This window comes from Prionailurus bengalensis, chromosome C1 (assembly GCF_016509475.1).
Source record: "Prionailurus bengalensis isolate Pbe53 chromosome C1, Fcat_Pben_1.1_paternal_pri, whole genome shotgun sequence".
In the NCBI taxonomy this organism is placed as follows: Eukaryota; Metazoa; Chordata; class Mammalia; order Carnivora; family Felidae; genus Prionailurus; species Prionailurus bengalensis.
Genome location: NC_057345.1, coordinates 163,359,812 through 163,380,909, shown reverse-complemented (window position 1 = coordinate 163,380,909; position 21,098 = coordinate 163,359,812). Strand labels below are relative to the sequence as shown.

The window sequence follows — 21,098 nt, the reverse complement described above, 5'->3', positions numbered from 1 at the left end:
TTTTAGATAGTTGAATTAAAGCTACCAAGGAAGGGGATGGAGCATCTGGCTGGCTCCGTTGGCAGGGCATGCGACTTTTGATCTCAGGGTCATGAGTTTGAGTCCCACATTGGGTGTGGAGATGGTTTTAAAAAAAACTACTAAGGAAAGGGACAGCATCGTGATGATATCTATTAGTGTCTAGGGCACTTTTAAGCTTTCCATTAGAACATGTGAAAGTTAGGAGAGAGAAAAAATTATGAGTGGGAAATTTTGGTTTATTAATTTATTAATGCTATGCTTCTCTCCATTAATTTAATTTTTAAAAATTAAACTTTCTCTCACCTTGTTTACTTCCCTTGGTTATTAGGCATTTGTAAATACCTACATTGCCTCAAAAATGTATTCTTGTTTTAAATATAAATACTTTGGGGCGCCTGGGTGGCGCAGTCGGTTAAGCGTCCGACTTCAGCCAGGTCACGATCTCTCGGTCCGTGAGTTCGAGCCCTGCGTCAGGCTCTGGGCTGATGGCTCGGAGTCTGGAGCCTGTTTCTGATTCTGTGTCTCCCTCTCCCTCTGCCCCTCCCCCATTTATGCTCTGTCTCTCTCTGTCCCAAAAATAAATGTTGAAAAAAAAAAATTTAAATATAAATACTTTGACAGGTTTTCTTTGGCTTTAAATCATTAGCTCACTCTATCTTATTAATTTGACATATTAAAATTTTTTTATGTTGTTTATTTTGAGAGAGAGAGAGAGAGAGATAGAGAGCAAGCACAAGCTGGGGAGGGACAGAGAGAAGGAGAGAGAGAATTCCAAGCAGGTTCTGCACTATTAGTGCAGAGCCTGATGTGAGGCTGGAACTCACGAACGCTGAGATCATCATTGAGCTGAGATCAAGAGTCAGATGCTTAACCAACTGAGCCACCCACGTGCCCCTCATTTGACACATTATTTATGGAACACCTCTTTCAAGTGTGCTAGATGCTGAAGGATGTGGTAGTGGGTAAGAACAGGTAAGACTCTTACCCTCAGAGAGCTTACAATACATGGAGGAGACAGACATTGAACAAATGGTCATATAAACACTAGATGCTATTCTCTGTGCACAAAGAGGAGAGACAGTAGTGTGCATGTGTGTAGTGTTGCCTTGAGGAAGTGATGGTTATGCTGACAGGTAAAGACTGAGTGGGAACAAACATATTAGGGGAAGGAGGAGGAGAAGGAGAGACTGATTATTTAGAGTAAATGGCTTGTTTAAAGGCCCTGTTGCCTTGAAAGAACTGTCAGTGTAGGTAAGATGAATGGTGAGGAATAGGAGGGATGGAAGAGAGCCAGGGAGGTAATTGGGGATCACCATGTCCACCATATTAAGGTTTAATGGCTTGAATATGAAGAGTTTTTTTTTTTAATGTTTATTTTTGAGACAGATAGAGAGACAGAATGTGAGTGGGTGAGGGGCACAGAGAGAGGGAGACACAGAATCTGAAGCAGGCTCCAGACCCCGAGCTGTCAGCATTGAGCCCAATGCAGGTTCCAACCCAGGATCTGTGAGATCATGACCTGAGTCGAAGTCGGACACTTAACGGACTGAGCCACCCAGGCGCCCCTGAATAGTTTTAAATAGAGAGTTGGGGTAGGAATGCAGATTAAATTGTTCCAGGGGCTTACTTTGCAGTTACTCAGTTGAGTTATATTTTTAATGTTTTAAGAAATCAAAATGGAGTTAGGCACCAAGAATTTGAAATTTCATTCTGTCATAAAAAGATTATTTTCAAGATACTCATAATGATTTCCATAGATGTCTGGGCATGAAAAACATAGAATACTTCTTTTGTAAAAGGATCTATACACATTACTAAATTTGCTTACCTCTTAAATAGTGTTTTCTCCTTGTGAGGTTTGTTGCCTAATGTGTAGGTATTTCGGATCCCTTCTCCATTAATCATTAGAGTTGTCTTTAAAATTTTATTTTCAGGGCGTTTCTTGTTTGTAAAGTATTCTAATAAGGTAATGAGAGATACTAGAAATAATGAAAGATTATCTTGTTCACATGTACGCAGATATGGAGATAGACTTACCTTTTAAAGTGTGTTTTTAAAGTGGCTGAATACTAACTCATAGCTATGGATTCAGCTACATAAGTATGAATTTAATGTTTCAGCAACAAGGGTTGCTGAAGTGAAAGTCTTTTTTTTTTTTTTTTTTAACTGTTTATTTATTTTTGAAAGCATGATAAAGGGAGGGTCAGAGAGAGATGGAAACAGAGTTTCCATCTGATCTGTCAGCACAGAGCCTGATGCGGGGCTTGAACTCATGAGCCATGAGATCTTGACCTGAGCCAAAGTTGGACACTTAATCGACTGAGCCACCCAGGCACCCAGTGAGAGTGAGTCTTAATGGGACACATAAAAATAAAAAAATTGCCAGACTTTGTATAATGGGAACTATTAAAGCTAATCTTTTTATTCTGGTGAATGTTATAAACAAAGTTTTGTGGGAAGTATTTTTAATAGTACCAATGAGTCTTTTCTTATTAAAATTAATTTGAAAACAATCAGTTTTATTGCAGGGTGACTTTTTTTTCTTGCTCTATTTTAAATGCTTAGAAAACTTTTGCAAAAGAACATTAATTGAAGAATGATCTAATAATGTGTTCATTATGTGAAACTTCTTAGGTAGGTTATTGAAGATACTCCTTTAGTGTGTTAAGCCAGTTTGTAGCAAATGTGGACTAATTTTATATAGGAGGTAGATATAATAATTTTTTTTTCTGCACATAGTAACATGGATTTATCTCAAAATAATTATGCTAAGTAGAAGCCAGTCCAAAAAAAGAGCATAAACTATATGATTCCATTTACATAAGATTTTAGAAAATACAAACTAATGTATCAGAAGGCAAATCAGTGGTTGCCTGGGGTCAAGGGGATAGGGTGGGGTAAGGGGGAGGGATTACTAAGGGGCATGAAGAAACTTTTGGGGTGATGGATATGTTCATAATCTTGTGGAGATGGTATCACAGGTATATACATACTGTATATCAAATTTTACACTTTATGCACAGTTCACTAAATGTTAATTTTTTACTTCATAAAAGTAAGAGAAAAAAAAGAAAAAAAGGAAAAGGATGTGGAAATTAAAAAAAAAACACACACACACAATCTTTTATGTCACTTTTCCTTCTAGGGGAGTTTTGATTAGACTCTTTTACCTGATTGTATCAGTATAAGCATTGGAGATGTCATATTTCTAGATAATAATTAGCAGATTGGTACACTATTTGTATTGATTTACAAATCAGAATTCAACCTGACACTTTGTGAGTCTGGGGATTTGTGGAGAAGAAACTTGGATTTTGGTGCAATTAAAGTGAAATTATCTGTCTCTTTCATACATCAATCTGATAAGTACAGATTCTTTTCAACTAGAGAATTCTTTAAAAATTCCAAAATATTACTTATTGGCAACTTTGTTAGTAAGTTTGTTGGGCAACACTTCTTTTTTTAAGTTTATTTATTTATTTTGAGAGAGAGAGAGAGAGAGAGAGAACCAGCAGGGCAGGGTCAGAGAGACAGGGAGAGAGAGAATCCCAAGCATGCTCTGCACTGACAGTGCAGAGCCTGATGTGGGGCTCAAACTCACAAACCGGAAGATCATAACCTCAGCTGAAATCAAGAGTTGGATGCTTAAGCGACTGAGCCACCCAGGTGCCCCTGGGCAAAACCTTTTAAAAAAATTTCATTTGTAGAGTTCAGGAGTTGTGTGTATTTTAGTTTTTAAATTACCATATTGTAAAATTGACTTATTTTGGCATACAGGTCTTTGAATTTCAGCATATGTATAGATTTGTGTAATCACTGGCACACAGGGTGCAGAACACTTCACCTCAAAAATCCTCTTAGGCTATCCCTTTATAGTCACACTCTTGTCACCATGAAACATGATAGCTGTTGATCTGTTCTTCATCACTTGAGTTTTGTCTTTTTGAGAATGTTATATCAGTGAAAGAATAGGAATGTGCAGTGTTTTCATTTTGGAAAGATGTTTAAGGATGCAAACTAATGGTGTTATTAGCATATCCTCTGGGCCCATCCATCAGACATGTTTCTGGAACCTAGGAGGGGCTGAAGTTATTCCAGAGGGGGTTGGTTTTCAGTGTTTTTTGTTCTTTACTTTTTCAGTTTTCTTTGATCTCATTCTTCTATTCTTTTATGGATCTTTTAAGTGTTTTTAAACAACACAGTGTTTCTTTCACTCTTGGTGTTTTGGGAAATACTACTCTTTTTTCTTTCAAAGCTTGCTTTTTAAAAATGCGTAACAAAATTGTTAAAATTTTAAAATTTAAGTCTTGAACTAACAGGTAGAACTGCCTATCTCTAAAACATAAAAGTGCCTGGAAATACAGAATGTTATGAAAATGGTAAGAATACTGTATTTGTCAGACTTTTCTACCAAAGAGCTCTCACAGCAAAGGATGAAGAACTTGGGGGCCTTTGGTACACAGTGCAGCCCCAGACACTTGACTTCAGGGAAAAGTTTTGGCATCTCATGGTTTATTTTCCTCTGTACTTCCAGCAGTATGCAGTCCCCAACTTGAGAAGCAGGATTGTAGGTTGATATAAACACCCTAGACCTATCAAAAGACCTATCTGACCAAGCAACTAGGTCCAGCTTATAATAATAATGACTATCTTTATAGCATTTTGTTTCTTTAGTGCTTTTTAAATTGTGAAGTCTTGATCATCAAGCAACCCAGTGAGATGTGTATTCCTTATTGTCATCCTCATTTTCAAATGAGAAAACCAAAGCTTAGATAGGTAAAGCTTGATATGCTCAAGTCACATAACTGAAAGGTGTCAGTCCCTGTGATTAAACCAACTTTGTATGGCATCAGTCCTTCCTCTCCCACTCTTTCTGTCATGACCCATATCATTAACTGTAACTCTATGTTGTCAAATGTCTGGAAGAAATAGATGTTTGAGTGAAAATTTTGACAGTGTATGGAAAAGGTACCTCATTTTCTGAGGACTAAAGGTAGCTTTGTGTGTGTGTGTGTGTGTGTGTGTGTGTGTGTGTAAATTCTTATCTTAATTCCGGTATGTTTTCATACAGTGTTATATTAGTTTCAGATGTACAATACAGTGATTCAGCAATTCCATACATCACCCAGTGCTCATCACAAGTGTCGTCCTTAATCTCCTTTACTTATTTCACCCATCCCCCCACCTTTCCTCTGGTAACCATCAGTTCTTTATCGTTAAGAGTCTGTTTCTTGCTTTTTCTCTTTTGCTTTCCTTTGTTCATTTGTTTCTTAAATTCCACATCTGAGTGAAATCATATGGTATTTCTTTTTCTCTCACTGACTTATTTCACTTAGTATTATGCTCTTTAGCTCTGTGTTGTTGCAAAAGGCAAGATTTTGTTCTTTTTTATGGCTGAATAATAATCCATTGTAAAGGTAGCTTTTACTCTTGAAGCCTGTGCCAGAGCTCCATGGAGTAGCATTGGGGGACTCAGGTTACATTGTAATGTGTGCTTGCTTTTGTAAGTACCTATTCAGGTAGAATATTTTGTTTCCAGTCATTTGTATTGCTGAACAAAATACATAGGGTCTGATGATTCTATTAAGTAGAAAGTCAGTAAAGGGTTTTAATGGATTCACTGCCAGTAGATTTCTTGTCTCTCTCTAGCACCTAGAATGTACCTTTCTCGATTTGCTTTACCTGTATTCAGCAAACAAGATAGGGGGTCTTTAAAAACTTCTATTAAGAGTTAAAAATAGTGGAATATAAAATCTTCTGTCAGCTCTATTGATAGGGGAAAATACATGTACTTTTGTTTGTTAAATGGAATATAAATTCTGCTTGGGTTAAGTTTATGATATAGTACTTTCACAATGTAAAAGAAAGCTCTTAACTTGAAAAGTGTTATTAATACATGCTGACTAAAGCAAAACCTTTTTAAATAGAGTTTTTAATAAGATTAAAGTTAACTTGAAGAGTTAATTTTCCCTGAAAACATGAGATGGAGGGGGGAGGGTTAAATGTGAGATAAGAATAAGGTTTTTATAAATTTAATACATAAATTACCAGCTTGAGGGAACCAAAACATAATACATTTGGATGACACATTAAATGATTTTTTTTAATAAGTGACTTTTTAACAAGTGAGATGAATCATTTAGAGGATTCTGTTTATTTATTTTTATTTTTAGGGTTTTTTTTTTTTCAGTTTATTTATTTATTTTGAGAGAGAACAAGTGGAGTAGGGGCAGAGAAAGAGGGGGAGGGAGAGAATCCCAAGCAGGCTCTGCACTATAGGTGCAGAGTCTGATGCAGGGCTCAAACTCCACAAACCATGAGATCATGACCTGAGCTGAAACCAAGAGTCAGATGCTTAACTGACTGAGCCACCTGCCCCTAGAGGACTTTAAAGTAAACTTTAAGAGAGAATAGCTATTGCAAAAATTTGTTGACTAATTTAGGCAAATGTTAACGAGTCTACTTTATGAAAGCCCTATTGTCTTTTCAGTTACTTCTTCCCTGCCAAGGTAGTTGAATATACACACCTAAGACATAATATTCATTTTGAATGTTTTGTTGCAGGTAGGAAGAAACATGTACACCAGGTCTAGTTTTAGCAGCCCTGTGAATGAGAATGATGGGTTGTATGTGGGGGAAGGGGAGCACAGTTTGGTAGGCTGTTCCTGTGCTCCTGTCAGTTCTCTCTTGATACAGGTTTACATGGAAGTGGAGTTGGGAAGAGCTTGAAGTTCATAATTTCAGGTAGCAAAGTTGTGCTTCCAAAATACCCAACACTCATTTTATGCCTGAAAATAAGGTGCTGTTTACTGTGCTGGAATTTCTAGAATGTTAGACATATGTTGAGTTAAGCGTAACTCAAAAAAATGTTCATACATGTTTCTAAGGTTTCATGCCTTTTTTATGGCCTATCTCTTCAAGCTATTAAACAAAACAAATAGTTGACTTTGAAGGATTTCTTTCTTTTTTTTTATTCTCTATGCTTGTGTTGCTTGAATGAACATTCAATACTGACACAAAGAATGCCACAAAAATTGTATTTCAGTTGGAATTAATCTGTTTTGGCTTCCCTGCAAAAATACTTGCAGTCTTTTTAGTGTAATTCAGTTATTTTTATAAGTAGCTATTTATGACATCACAGAAGATAAACTTTAGATGAGAAATAAATTTCAGAGGCTAATTATCTTTCAACACAGAGACCTTACCTCATATGTTTTTTATGTATTTTATATTTAATGTACTTCCATGAAAGGATAAAGGGTTATAATTGAAATTAGGGGGAAAAAAGAGCATTATCTCTGAGATTTTGTTGTGGATCACAATTTGAGAAATGCTAACTAAAACTACAGTCTAGCCATGTTTATTTTAACAAAGGTGCAGTATCATAAACCCTGTATAAACACTAACTCGTTTACTCTTGTTAACAGCTCTGTAAGAAAGGTCCTGTTATTATCCTCATTTTGTAAATGAGGAATCCAAAGAGTAGAGGAGTTACAATACTTGCCCAAGATTACATTGTTAGTAATGCTAGCAGTAGGTAGAATCAGATTTTAAACTTACTTCTGGTTACAAAGTCCTTGCTCTGTGTTGGTTTAGTCTGTTAATCTATGCTGATAATTATCAGTGCAAATAAAGAAGTCTTTTTTTTCAAATCACAAAAATTTTTATTAGTCTGTGAGCTCTTGAAACTTTTTGTCTGTGCATCACTTCTCGGCCTTTTGGCTAAGATCAAGTGTAGACACTTTTTGTCTATGGACCCACTTTGAAAAACATTTGTCTAAATTCCAGAGAAGTTGCCTTGATGTTTATCAGTTCTAGGTCAAGCAGTTTTAAATAATACTCAAATTGCGTAATAAAAAGACCATGGAAAATTATTTGCTTTGTAAATTCCTAAAGGGAAAGGATGACTTTATTTAGAGAAAAACATTATGTGGCTTAGGCTTTTAGTAACAAAGATGACAAAACATATGTCAGAAAGAGAATACTTTTGAATTTACTCTCACACGTTCTTTTTTCTGGTATTTTCATTTTTTTATTTATGAAGTGAATAAATAGACAAGTGATCAGTAACTGAGGTCCTGGCAGTGTCTGTAGCAGCCTTCATTAGTCTTTTAGATGGTAACTTCTTTTTGGAGGTTGTATGGAACTTACATGTAACATTTGACGGTGTGACTTAATGTGATTTAATGTGTTCTGTTCATAGCAATCCTGTAGGGGAAGTAGTATGTCTGTTTTAAAGATGAGAAAACCGAGGAGGCTTTAATTGACTAGGAAATTAGGCCATAATTAACAAAACTGATGAACCACCAGAGCTATGATTTGAATTCAGGTCTGCCTGAAATGATGCAGCTGGCAGTGCTTAAAAATCTATAAGCAGTTGGATGGTTATTTATCTGAAATATAAATTGTTTTCTTTGGTCTCAATGTCAAACTATTTGAATGTTGGTGATGTTCTAAATAATCATTCCCCTACTTAATTGTCCCTCACACCCCGAAAGTATCTTGAAGGTTTGAAATTATGCAGAAATTTTTTCTTGTGCTAGCTGTATCTATCTCCTAGTTACCTGTCCACCTACCTACCTTCCTTCTTTCCTCTCTCCCTCCCTCCATTCCTTCTTTCCTTCTTTGTTTCTTTCTTTCTTATTGAGGTATAGTTGACAAGCTGTATTATTCTTTTAGCTAACTGCTTTTGGGATTTTTGAGCCACACAGAACATATTCTAATGGTTTGTATGATTTTTTATTTTTTAATTTTTTTTTAATGTTTACTTATTTTTGAGAGAGAGAGAGAGTCAGAGTGTGAGCAGGGGAGGGGCAGAGAGAGAGAGGGAAACACAGAAGCTGAAGCAGGCTCCAGGCTCTGAGCTGTCAGCACAGAGCCCAATACGAGGTTCGAACCCACCAACTGGGAAATCATGACCTGAGCCGAAGTCAGATGCTTAACCTGTTGAGCCACCCAGGCACCCCTGGTTTGTATGATGTTTTAAAAGTGAAAAAATTGGGGCGCCTGGGTGGCTCAGTCGGTTGAGCATCCGACTTCAGCTCAGGTCACGATCTCACGGTCTGTGAGTTCGAGCTCCGCGTCGGGCTCTGGGCTGATGGCTCAGAGCCTGGAGCCTGCTTCTGATTCTGTGTCTCCCTCTCTCTCTGCCCCTCCCCCGTTCATGCTCTGTCTCTCTCTGTCTCAAAAATAAATAAACGTTAAAAAAAAAATTTAAAAAAAAAAGTGAAAAAATTTCTCCATATTTTTGGCATAATTGTCACACATTTTGGGTAAACAACTTTGAATAGCTATGGTTATGCCCATTGCTAATTATGTGATACTAACTGTAGATCAGAAATTCTTTATGAATTCTCTGTGAATATATTCTTTTTAACTTTTTTTTTTTTACTGACCTTACCATTGAGAAAGAAATAACAGTTTCTGGTGTCTGAAAAAAACACTAGAAATTAACGTTCTAAAAGTTCTTTAATGGATTAACAACTTTTGAAAATAAAATAGATATCCTTTATACTTCGTATATACCACTTCTATGGGAGATTTTGTTGTGAACATCTATTGTAAAAAGCTAAACACTATTTTTTAAATTTTTTTGAAACTCATTACCATATTTCCTTAGTAGGCTGGTTATGTATATAAGCTGAAGGAGATTTTTAATTTTTTTATTTAAAAAAATTAATTAAAAGAAAGCTCTATGTTGAACATGACACTTGAACTCAGGATCCTAAGGTCAAGAGTTGCATGCTCTACCAACTGAGCTAACCAGGTGCCCCTGAAGGAGCTCTTTAAAATTTGGAACAAAACCTAAGTCTTCATTTACTGTGGATCAGAAATGCAACTGTTTGATGTTTAGGATGTGCTTTTTGAAACGGTACCTTAAAAATTAGTTACTGGTTAAGTAATAGTAAAGATAAAAATGAAAGGGAAAAAAATCAGAATCATGTTAGCATAATGCAACTATTTTATTATTTTGCATTTTAGTCCGGTGCTTAAAGTGGAAAGAGTGTGGGTTTTGGAATCACAAAACTGAATGTGATTTATGGCTATATATGATTGTGAAAAAGTAATACTAAGTCTTCGAACTTCATTTTTCTCGTGTAAAATGTGGGTTGTAATACTACAGTTAAATTATTTGAAGTTTAAGAGATCATTCTGTGTCATTGCGTATAGTCTTATTTTTAAAAAATTTTTATGTTTAGTTTTGAGAGAAAGAGACAGAACGTGAGTGGAGGAGGGGCATAGAGAGAGAGGGAGACACAGAATCTGAAGCAGGTTCCAGGCTCTGAGCTGTCAGCACAGAGCCCAGCGCAGGGCTTGAACCCACCAACCACGAGATTATGACCTGAGCTGCAGTCAGACACCCAACTTACTGAGCCACCCAGGTGCCCTGCACGTAGACTTATTTTTCATGTTGTTACGTTGGTGTAGCCTTTTTGATGAATATAGGTTTTTAATTTCAACATTTAAAAGAAAAAAAAATTTTTAAGGTTTATTCATTCTTGAGAGACTAGAGACAGAGCATGAGTGTGGGAGATGCAGAGTGAGAGAGGGAGACGCAGAATCTGAAGCAGGCTCCAGGCTCCCTGCTGTCAGCACAGAGCCCAGTGCGGGGCTTGAACTCACGAACTGTGAGATCATGACCTGAGCCAAAGTAGGACACTTAACTGCCTGAGCCACCCAGGCGCCCCTCAACATACGTTTTTAATTAAAAAAATTTTTTTTATTAAGGTAACATATATAAAATAAAATATACCATTATAACCGTCTTTAAATGTTCAGGTCGGTGGCATATAGAAAGAACATTGACATATTGTGCAACCATTATCACCATTGATTTCCACAACTTTTTCCATCATCCCAAACTGAAACTCCATACCCATTAAACGATAACTTCTAGTTCCTTCCTCCCTCAGTCCCTGGCAGCTGCCTTTCTACTTTTCTCTGAATTTGACTACTCTAGGTACCTCATATAAAGTAGAATCATATAATATTTGTCTTTTTGTGACTGGCTTATTTCATGCTTCATTGTTTTCTAACTGCTGTGTCATTATCCATAGTATGGAAGTACCAGAGTTTACTGAAGTAGTTCCTATTTGTGGGCATTTATTTATTTCCCCAGCTTCATTGAGATATAATTGACATACAACATTGTGTAAGTTTAAGGTGTAGAGTATGATTTGATACACTTCAATACTGTGAAATGATTACCATAGTAAGGTTAGTTAACACATCCATCACCTCACCTAATTAACTTTTTGGTGTGGTGAGAACATTTAAGATCTACTCTTTTAGCAACTTCCATAGTATAGTGTTGTTAACTGTAGTTACCGTGCTGTACATTAAATCTGTAGACCTTACTCATAACTGAAAGCTTGTACCCTTGACCAGCCCCTCCCCATTTCCCCCACCTCAGTCCCTTGCAGACACTAGTCTACTCTGTTTCTGAGTTCAGCATTTTTAGATTCCACATGTAAGCAAGATCATACAGTATTTTTCTTTCTTTGCATGACTTACGGTTCACTTAGCATAATGTATGGGCATTTGTTAGTTCTGATTTTTTTAATTGCAGAGAATGTTGCTAATGGACGTTACTGTGCAGGCTTCTCTTTGGTACCTATCTGCGTATTTCTCTAAGAGAGATTCCTGGAAGTGGATTTACTAAGCCAAAGGGCATATATGTTTAGAATTCTATCAGATATACCCCAGTTCTCCCCCTCCATCCCATGGGATATTGATGTTTTAAAATTTTTATTTTTTGAATAATTTTAGATAGGTCTCAGATTGGAATAGATAAACTATTTAAATGGTTCAAAAAGAAAATTGTTACAACATTGGGTTTACATGGAGAAATCTTATTCCTACCCACATTTGGATTCCTCTGTTTTGCCTTCATGTATAATGGTATTTATTAGTTTCTTGTGTTATTTATTAGAGCAAGGATTGGGAAATTTTTTCTTTAGTGGCCCAAATAGATATTTTACTCTGTTGCATGTTTCTCTCTCTCTCTCTCTGTCTCCTGTCTCTCTCTCTGTTTGCAGCACTTTAAAAATGTAAAAATTATTCTTAGCTCTGGGGTCAAACAAAAATAGGACATAAGCTTTAACTTGCTGACCTTTGTTCTAGAGTTGTTTATGCAGTACGGGTACGTGAAATATATTAATTATATATTTATGTCATTTGTGTTGAAAATGTTTTTGTCAATCTTTTCCTTTGATTTCTTTATACTTTTATGCTTAGAAAGTTCTTAATGTTTCTCATGATCAGGTAAATATTCACAACTGTTTTCTTCTAGTTTCTTTTTCTTTTTTTTGAGATATGGATGCATTTGTACACATGTATACACTTGTGTAAGAATCATGTAGATCAAGGTATAGAACATTTCTCTCACCCTTCTCAGATAGTTCCCCACTCAGTGTAATCATTTTTTTGACTTTAATCATCATTGATTATGCTTGCATATTCTTGAACTTCATATAATCATATATTCTGTATTCTTTTGTGCTTTCCTTCTTTCAGCATAATGCCTGTGAGATTCAGCCCTATTGTATATTGGCATTGATCATTTGTAATTTGTTAAGTCAGAAATTTCGATTTTACTCACTTTAGGGCTGATGTGCAGGATTGTATCACTTAGTAAACAGAGTTGATGCTTTAGCAACTGCATATCAACACACTGTGAATGGATTTGAGAGGGAAGAAGTTTGGGGCAAAAAGAACAACCAGAAGGTTTTTGTAGTATTTCATGGAGGAAATAATGGGCGCTAAATTTCAGAAAACTGTCAGTTGAATAGAAAAGCAAATTTGAGAGACTTTATGAAGAAGGATGGAACTAAATGATAGGCTTTTCTTATATCTCCTATAAACAGAATTCTCCTCAAATAAGACTGTTTGCCAAAGATTCAATACAGAATAGGGAAAACAGCAACCATCTTATGATAAACAAATTCTTTTTAAATTCACCCATGCAGTAACTTGTGATAACAGGTGTTTTATTTAGAAAAATGATTAATTTTTTCACTATAGTTTGGTGAGTCAATGTGATTTGTTTTTACCAATTTTTAGAAGCAATATAACTTCCTATTGTTAGGTGTTTAAAGCTTTGAACATGGCTTGCCTATTGATTTCACTCAATCCTTAGCTTTTTTAAGCTGGCATTATAAGTTTTGAAGTGATATTTCAACCGGAAGCTGAGGTGTTTGTGCGTTATCTGAAGGACAGCACCTTTGTCAGTATCACTGCACCTACTGTTAAGCTATTTATAGATAAAACTTGTTAAAGTTTCTCAACAGGTACTTAGAGATAACACCTTGTAGGCTAGAAACAAGAGTGCTGCTTTCTGAGCTATGGGACAGTTTTGTTCCCAGTTTAGAAACATAAAGGAGGTTCTGATTTGCAGGAATGTTAATTATAAAGTATGTAGTCATCTATAGTTATAGAAAACAAAACTTCAAATACATTTGATTATTTTCAGCTAAATTGGTGTGTGTATGCATGTATGTGTCTGTGTGATATTGGTGGTGACGGTGGAAGTGTGGGATACAGTGTCCTGTTCTTTCCTGAGTTCTAGTCTCCAGTTGCTTGTTCAAGTTTTCTGCCTGTGGATTTATTTTGAACTCTTTGTGAACTTCAGTTCTGTTTATTATTTTGTTTTGACTTCTAAAAGGAATTTTAACTGTCTTACAATAAAAGACAAATACATTAAAACAACAGGAAAATGATGAAAGCCATTAATGAAGAGTGAGAATTAAAGGGAATGGGGTGGATGGATGGTGAGGAGCCTAGGTCCATGGTAACACATAACCCATGCCAAATAAGATATTGAAATTGAGAATAAATCTTACTGCTGAGCATCGTGGCAGCTGAGGCAAAGAGAGAAAAAAATATAGCTTGTCTAATTTCATATGTATCTGGTATATATCAGAAGAGATACCCTTTCCTAGCTCTAAATTGACATTTATTGCATCTTTGTAAAAGACCTGAGGCATAGCCGATGTGCAGTGTTTTTTCTTAGTTTGGATAAAAGGCAGTAATTTGGAAGCAATCTTCTACCCTCTTTATAACGCTTGATAAAAACAAAGGCCATAGAGTTAAATTATTTTTTTCCTGGAAGTATTTATCTTTTCTGGAGTATTTACTTATACTGTTATACAGTAGTACAGATTTGTAACTGCAATTCATACAAGGGGTAAAATGTAGGACATCTAGATGACTGTGGTATTAGCGTGTTTTTAAGCTGTCTCTTCAGAGTTTGAACAGGCTTGGACAGTTGTGACATAGCAAGCAAGTGGAAATGTTAGTAGCATGTGTCTGAATTGTTGGCATTTTCTTTTGATTTCCAGAAGAAGGGAAATGATTATTAAGCACCTGGTATATGTTAGGTACTATGGTAGATTATTTCTAATTAATCTATTTAATCTTAACAGTTCTGCAGGATTGGTATTATCCCAGTTGTACAGATGAGCATATTGATAGTGAAGAGTTAAGTCATTTTTCTAAGGTACATAGCTAGTAAATTGGACATAGAGCACGTCTTTATTCTTTAAAGTTCTTTTTCTTTCCAGTCTTTCACCATATCATACAGCTCTCATACATTTTTAGATATGAATGTTTAGAATCTGTATATTAAACATGTTTAAGATCTATGTATTTGTGTGTGAGAGAGAAAATTCAAGTGGTTAGTGTACATTGTTTTTCAGAATACCTGTTTGGCACAATAAATATATAGTGCCTGAAGAGACAGGTACCATGTAGTGACTTTTAAAACAATTATGTTTTCGTTTTTGTTCTTTTGTTGCTATCAAATATTTATTGAACTCTTACTTTGTGCCAGGCAGTGTGCTAAGTGCTTTATGTGAGTAATTTCATTTAATTCTCAGAACAAGTCAGAAATGGATACAGAGATGTTAGGAAATTTGTCCAGTGTTACACAGCTGGTTGAATAGATAGTTGGGAATTGTAATCAGTAAGGCAAGTCTGACTCTAAAATCTGGATTGTACCATTGCTGACCAGTAGAAATATAATGTTAGCCATAAATGTGGCTACATATGTAATTCAACATTGTCTAATAGCCACATTAAAAAATAAACCGAAAGGGGCGCCTGGGTGGCGCAGTCGGTTAAGCGTCCGACTTCAGCCAGGTCACGATCTTGCGGTCTGTGAGTTCGAGCCCCGCGTCGGGCTCTGGGCTGATGGCTCAGAGCCTGGAGCCTGTTTCCGATTCTGTGTCTCCCTGTCTCTCTGCCCCTCCCCCATTCATGCTCTGTCTCTCTCTGTCCCAAAAAATAAATAAATGTTGAAAAAAAAAATTAAAAAAAAAATAAATAAAAAATAAACCAAAAAGGTGAAGTTAATTTTAATAATATATTTAAATAATAAATAATATATTTAAATAATATATTTAAAGACCAGATTTCCAGTGTTTGAAATCTGGTGTGTAATTTATACTTAGAGCACATCTCAATTTGGACTAGTCACATTTCAAGTATTTAATAGCCACATGTGGCTAGTGTCTACAGTAGTGGACAGCTCAAACTCTATACTCCTAGGAAATTAGAAGAAGATACATTAGATTATTGATAGATTTTTGAAGAATAGAGTTGGGTTGGGGGAGAGATGGGTGACTTTCCTTTTTTACTTTAGACCCATGGCTTTTTTTTTTTTAAGTGGACAGTATTCTGATTTTTAAAACGTGAGGAATTTTCAATTTAAATACCTGTGTAAGGCATTCACAAATGATTCAAATAAAATTCTCTAGAGTTCTGTGTTAAAACAACAAGAAGATGGCTTTGGCCTAGAATGTTGTGATTCAGGAGTTGTCAGGGATCTATTTCTATCTCTGTAAAATGTTTGATTTTTAAGCTGTTCTAACTAGGATGGTTTTGCCAGGATGACTTAGTTAAGGAGTGTATTCTCAGATAACTAAATTAGTGGATTCTATTAAAGAAATTATTTCCTTGATTATTCTCATAGTATTTTGTTTACATGGTTGCTCCTGGATAAAGTGTTACTTGCATTTCTAAGAAACTTTAATGGAGCAGATATAGAATGTAGCATAGTAAACGTGTCTGTGTGTATGTGTGTGTGTGTGTGTGTGTGTGTGTGTGTGTGTGTGTGTCTTTCCCTATGTGGTGTTGAGGGGAAGAAGGAAGGCTGTGGGGAAAGGCAAGTACAACTTGCCTGTACAACTTTTTGTACCTAAATTACATATATGTATAAGACTGTCCTTATACAACTCTCTGTTCTAATAAACTAATTTCTTTGTATGCAATGATCTCTTCTCCAGTCTGTATATTTTTGGTGAGGGGGATATTGTCCAAGTTCCTCTTTCCACCTTGGGAATCTGAGGGAACCTTATCTTTACCCTTTGCCAGGTAGAGCCATGAATTGACCACCTGGGTTTGAAAGAGGAAAAGATTGCAGGAACTCATTGAGAATTCAGTATTGCATTTCATCTGGCTTTCCTCCCCTCGTCCCCCCCCCCCCCCCCCCCAAGAACAAGAATGATGATAGGGAAAGAAATACAGCCTTCTAAATAAATTCTTGGCAATGCTATTATATTTATATTAGTTTTTAATATGCACAGAGTACAGTCACCTAAACAGAATTCCAATTTCTTTTTGTTAATGTTTATTTATTTATTTTGAGAGAGACAGAAAGAGCAGGAGAGGGGCAGAGAGAAGGAAAGAGGATTTCCAGCAGGCCCTGTGCTGCTAGTGCAGAGCCCAGTGTGGGGCTTGAACCCAGGAACAGCAAGATCATGACCTGAGCCGAAATCAACAGTCAGCCGCTTGGCTTAACTGACCGAGTCACCTAGGTGCCCCTGGAATTCCTTTGTTAGTTTGTCAAAGCAAAGGGAAACCCTTACTAGTCATGCCAGCCTACTGTTGGGATAGCCACCTACTTGATATCAGAAAGTGTTCCCTTATATTAGATTGAGTTGTATGTAATTTAGGTACAGAAAGTTGTACTTTAGAAAAAATGAGCTTCATTCCACAGTGCCTATAAAATTGTAATTTAATAAGGTATTTATACCCCTGCCCCTCATACCTTATGAGTAGACAGTTTTGTTTTTCTTAGATTGCACTCTACCATGTGATTGTAAGTGGCCAAAGAGATGCTGTAAAAAAATATATTTGTTATATTTAAAAAATTCAAAATGATGTATTCTTATTATAAACAAAATAGAAAATAATTCAGTGTTCACAATAAAATTTCATGTTTTCCCCTTCCTCCCATTTTCCAGAAGTAATTGCCTTTTTTCTTAAAATCCAAAGAAAGGGATATATGCTTTTTTTTGTCTTCCTGATTATAAGAAGGAGTATTTTATATTTAAATTTACTTTTCAAAGTTTATTTTCCTTAAAAAGAAAAAAATAGTCTTAATTATTTAGTAAGTAGAGTATGTCAATTTTTGTAATAACTGCTAATTGTATTGTTGGTTTTTGATGTCATTTCTTTTTATTTTGAAAGATCTCTGCAGTTCTTAGAAAATATTCTGTCCCTTCCCCTCAGTAGGATTTTAAGTCCTTGACTGGTTTCACTTCTGTCTTAGCTTTCACCCCTCTTAAACTGGACAGACAAGTTCTTACAGAGATGGAACTAAGACTAATCTATGTAGATGATTTCTGTGCAGATGGTTAGAATTTTTGGCCAGGGAAAATAGAAGCCCTTATCCTTTCTCCTTTGTTATTAATGACAGATGTGTCTTCATTCTGTTTTTTATTACTGTCCCTCTGTATCTGTTTGAATTTCTTATGTCTAAATTGCTTAGCTAGAGCTTTACCAATAAGATCCCAAAGAGGTCCTTCAGTTTTGTTGCCTCATTTGCTAAAAAGAGACGAAGGTAGCACTGATGGAAGACACAGGTTTTAAGTTGCCTTTTCTAGTTTATATGGAATTATACCCTGAAGGCACTACAACTTTATTGAACTCCTAAATGAGAAGGTAAAAATGCCTTCATTTAATTGTCTCCCCCTTTAGGTTAAGTTAGGTGTTTATATGTTTTGTAAATCACCTTTAATTACCATGAACATAAATTACTGTTTTCAAGAGCCCACCTTCCCTCCCCCCCATAAGCATATCATTTAAAAGTTTAAAATGAGTCACACATTTTTGCCTGGACACAAATTGCCAATATAAAACTGTCTTTGATTGTATCCTAAAATAATAGAGTTTTTTTTCTTTGGGTCCTGTAATTTTCTTTTTCAGCAGTATTTATTAAATTAATCTAGGATTGGATTTCAGTAAACAAACTGACCAAAAAACATATGTTTTCTTTGTTTCTTTGGTACAAATTCAATGGGTTAAGTAATTATGCAGTGGTTCTCATCTACATATACAATGCATTCTAATAACCAACTTCTGTTTACTGTGGAAAATATTGTAGCAGTTGGAAACTTCCTGCTACTTTGCATTGTAATATTATATGAAGCTACTATTTAATATACTAGCTATTTACAGTTTAATTGCTTGAACATATCGTCATATTCATGGTGGTCTTAATATCTGCTTTAAGTGCTTGAGGCATTCTCGTTGTTTTCTTCAGTGTATTTTCTGACCTGCTTTAGAGGTCTTGTTTCCCGTTCTTTCTGCTCAAAATAGCCGACTACATGGATTCTTTTAAAAACTCTTCTTTCACTAACGAGTTGAAATTACTCAGGATGTGAGGGCAACTTCTAAGGTCCTGGAGAGTCTCTTGATCTTTAAGCATCAAATTTTGAACCACATTTTTCTTAGTTGTCAGAACACTTGTCATTATGTTAAGTTAAAAATGTAAGTATTGAGACTGATTTGGTTTTGAAAACCAGTGCATTCATTGTTATACCTAACTTGCATGAATGAAATCAGATGAGCACTTGTGTTTTATTCCAGTGAGTCTTCAATTTCCCTATAACTTGTCCTTTGCAGAGTTTACATTGACACCTTTAAACCACCATTGTATGCCAGATACAGTATTTCTACATCAGTGACTTATAATTTTGAGCTTATTGGTTGGTAGTGCTACTTACCAGCCTGGGCAGTTGAAGGAAAGGCAAGGCTTCCTCCAAGGGCTATAGGCTGTGTAGCAACACTAGTATTTTATAACCAGAGATTTCCTCTTCTCTCCTTTGGTAAGATGATGGTGTCCCTCAGAAACCCCAGAGTGGCCATGAGTCTGGAATTTATTTGTCCAGGTCTGTGATGTTTCCTTCCTGATCTATTTTTTCCTCTTCACAACTCTGCCTCTGCTGTCTTTACTTCCTCTGTGGGAGGGAAGAGGGAGCATTGCTTGGCTGACCTGGACTTCACTGACTCGACTGTTGCCATAGGACCTAAAGAAGACCCCATTGTACCACCAGACCTTGAGATATTTTGCACTTCACTAAGTAAGGAGTTAAGATGGTTTTATTCCTCTCCCCTTGTACCTGAGCTGATGGATAACTGTATCCACGTTCTGTACAGGCCACTTGTAAAGGTCTCCTCTCACATGCCAGGTTGTCAGATGGATAGAACCAAAAGTATGGATTATATATCAGTTTATAGTTTTTTGGGAGTAGTGTTTCCTCTACCTCCCAACTAAATTTATTACTCACATTTTAATAAAGCATTAGTGTGAAAGTGCAGAGGATTGTATGTATTCTGTCCATTTTCCTAATTTTTTTTTCATCTTGGTATATATGAGCTGAGTTCTGATTTGTGTATTATGGGTAACATGTTTGGGAAAGAAGTCTTAATTAAAATTATTTTCTTTAAAAAAAAATTTTTTTTTAACGTTTATTTATTTTTGAGACAGAGAGAGACAGAGCATGAACAGGGGAGGGGCAGAGAGAGAGGGAGACACAGAATCTGAAACGGGCTCCAGGCTCTGAGCCGTCAGCACAGAGCCTGACGCGGGGCTCGAACTCACGGACCGCGAGATCGTGACCTGGCTGAAGTCGGACACTTAACCGACTGTGCCACCCAGGCGCCCCTAAATTATTTTCAATATGATTTTTAAAAACATTGAAACAGAGTTATATTAGGGGTTACGGTCAGACCAAGGATTGATGTCTTACTTTTAAAGAACTGAGGAAAATATAAGCAACATTAAAGAAATGTACTATAGGTAATAATTTTAAATATAGAACCACAGTCTTATCACCATTGGACCATTTTAGATATGATCTGCTGTTTATAAACTCATGATTGCAGTAGTAGGAAAGAATAAACAAATAGGGAAGGGAATTTATTGAGTTAGGGGCCAGGTACTTTATAGTAATATACAGTACCAGTATAAATCAAATATCATTTGATTCTCTGGGTAGATCATATTACTCCATTTTGGAAATGAGGAAACTGTGTCTCAGGGGCTTTAAAGAAATAATTTGTTAGAAATCACAGTTACTGAGTGACAGAATCAGGATTTTTACAAAACCCATACTTTAAATGCTACCTTATATTTATTTCCTAAAGATATTTTATTAATATATCATAAAACATTCTTCTTGTTTTAGAATAGCCTTAATATTAATAATAATTTTTAATGAGAGGATAATGTGTTAGTGATCTACAATTTGTCATTTCTTAAATACTGGAATATGTCTTCAGTTGTTTTGCTATGATAACTCTGAAGTGAGTGACTTTACTCATGTGCCTTTTTGCCTCTATTGTATTATTTTCTTAAGAAATATTTATTAGAAATTAATGAATCAAAGGATACACTTCTTTTACACTTCACTTCTTGCTAGACATTTTTGAAAGGGTTTCTTGCATTTGCTTTTGTAGAAATTACCTTATCTAACCAATTGTAAATGTAAACATTACAATATATACTGGGAACAACTTACAGTGTACAGATATTGATGAAATCAGATTACATAGTAACTATTTACTCTGTGGAAAGCAGAGGCAAAGAGGTGGGTGATTTTCATAAGGTAACAGCTGGAGAAGCCCCAAAGAATGTGACTCTCCTAGGTAGACAGTTGCTGGAAAAATAATGGAGTAGCCTGAATGCCATGGGTGATGGTTTGTACCTGGTTTGCTATACTCTGTAGGGTTTTATAGTTAATCTCTTGAGTTACAGTTGATGTGAATTAAGACGACTATAATTTGAATTTGAA

General features: G+C 35.8%; 1 protein-coding gene and 1 pseudogene across 1 annotated transcript in view; both read left to right on the top strand.

The window, feature by feature from the left end:
- OLA1 (Obg like ATPase 1) overlaps window positions 1–21,098 on the top strand; it is a 173,964-nt gene that overhangs the window by 23,912 nt on the left and 128,954 nt on the right. The window lies entirely within an intron of this gene.
- Window positions 7,724–7,891, top strand: LOC122482184 (annotated as a pseudogene).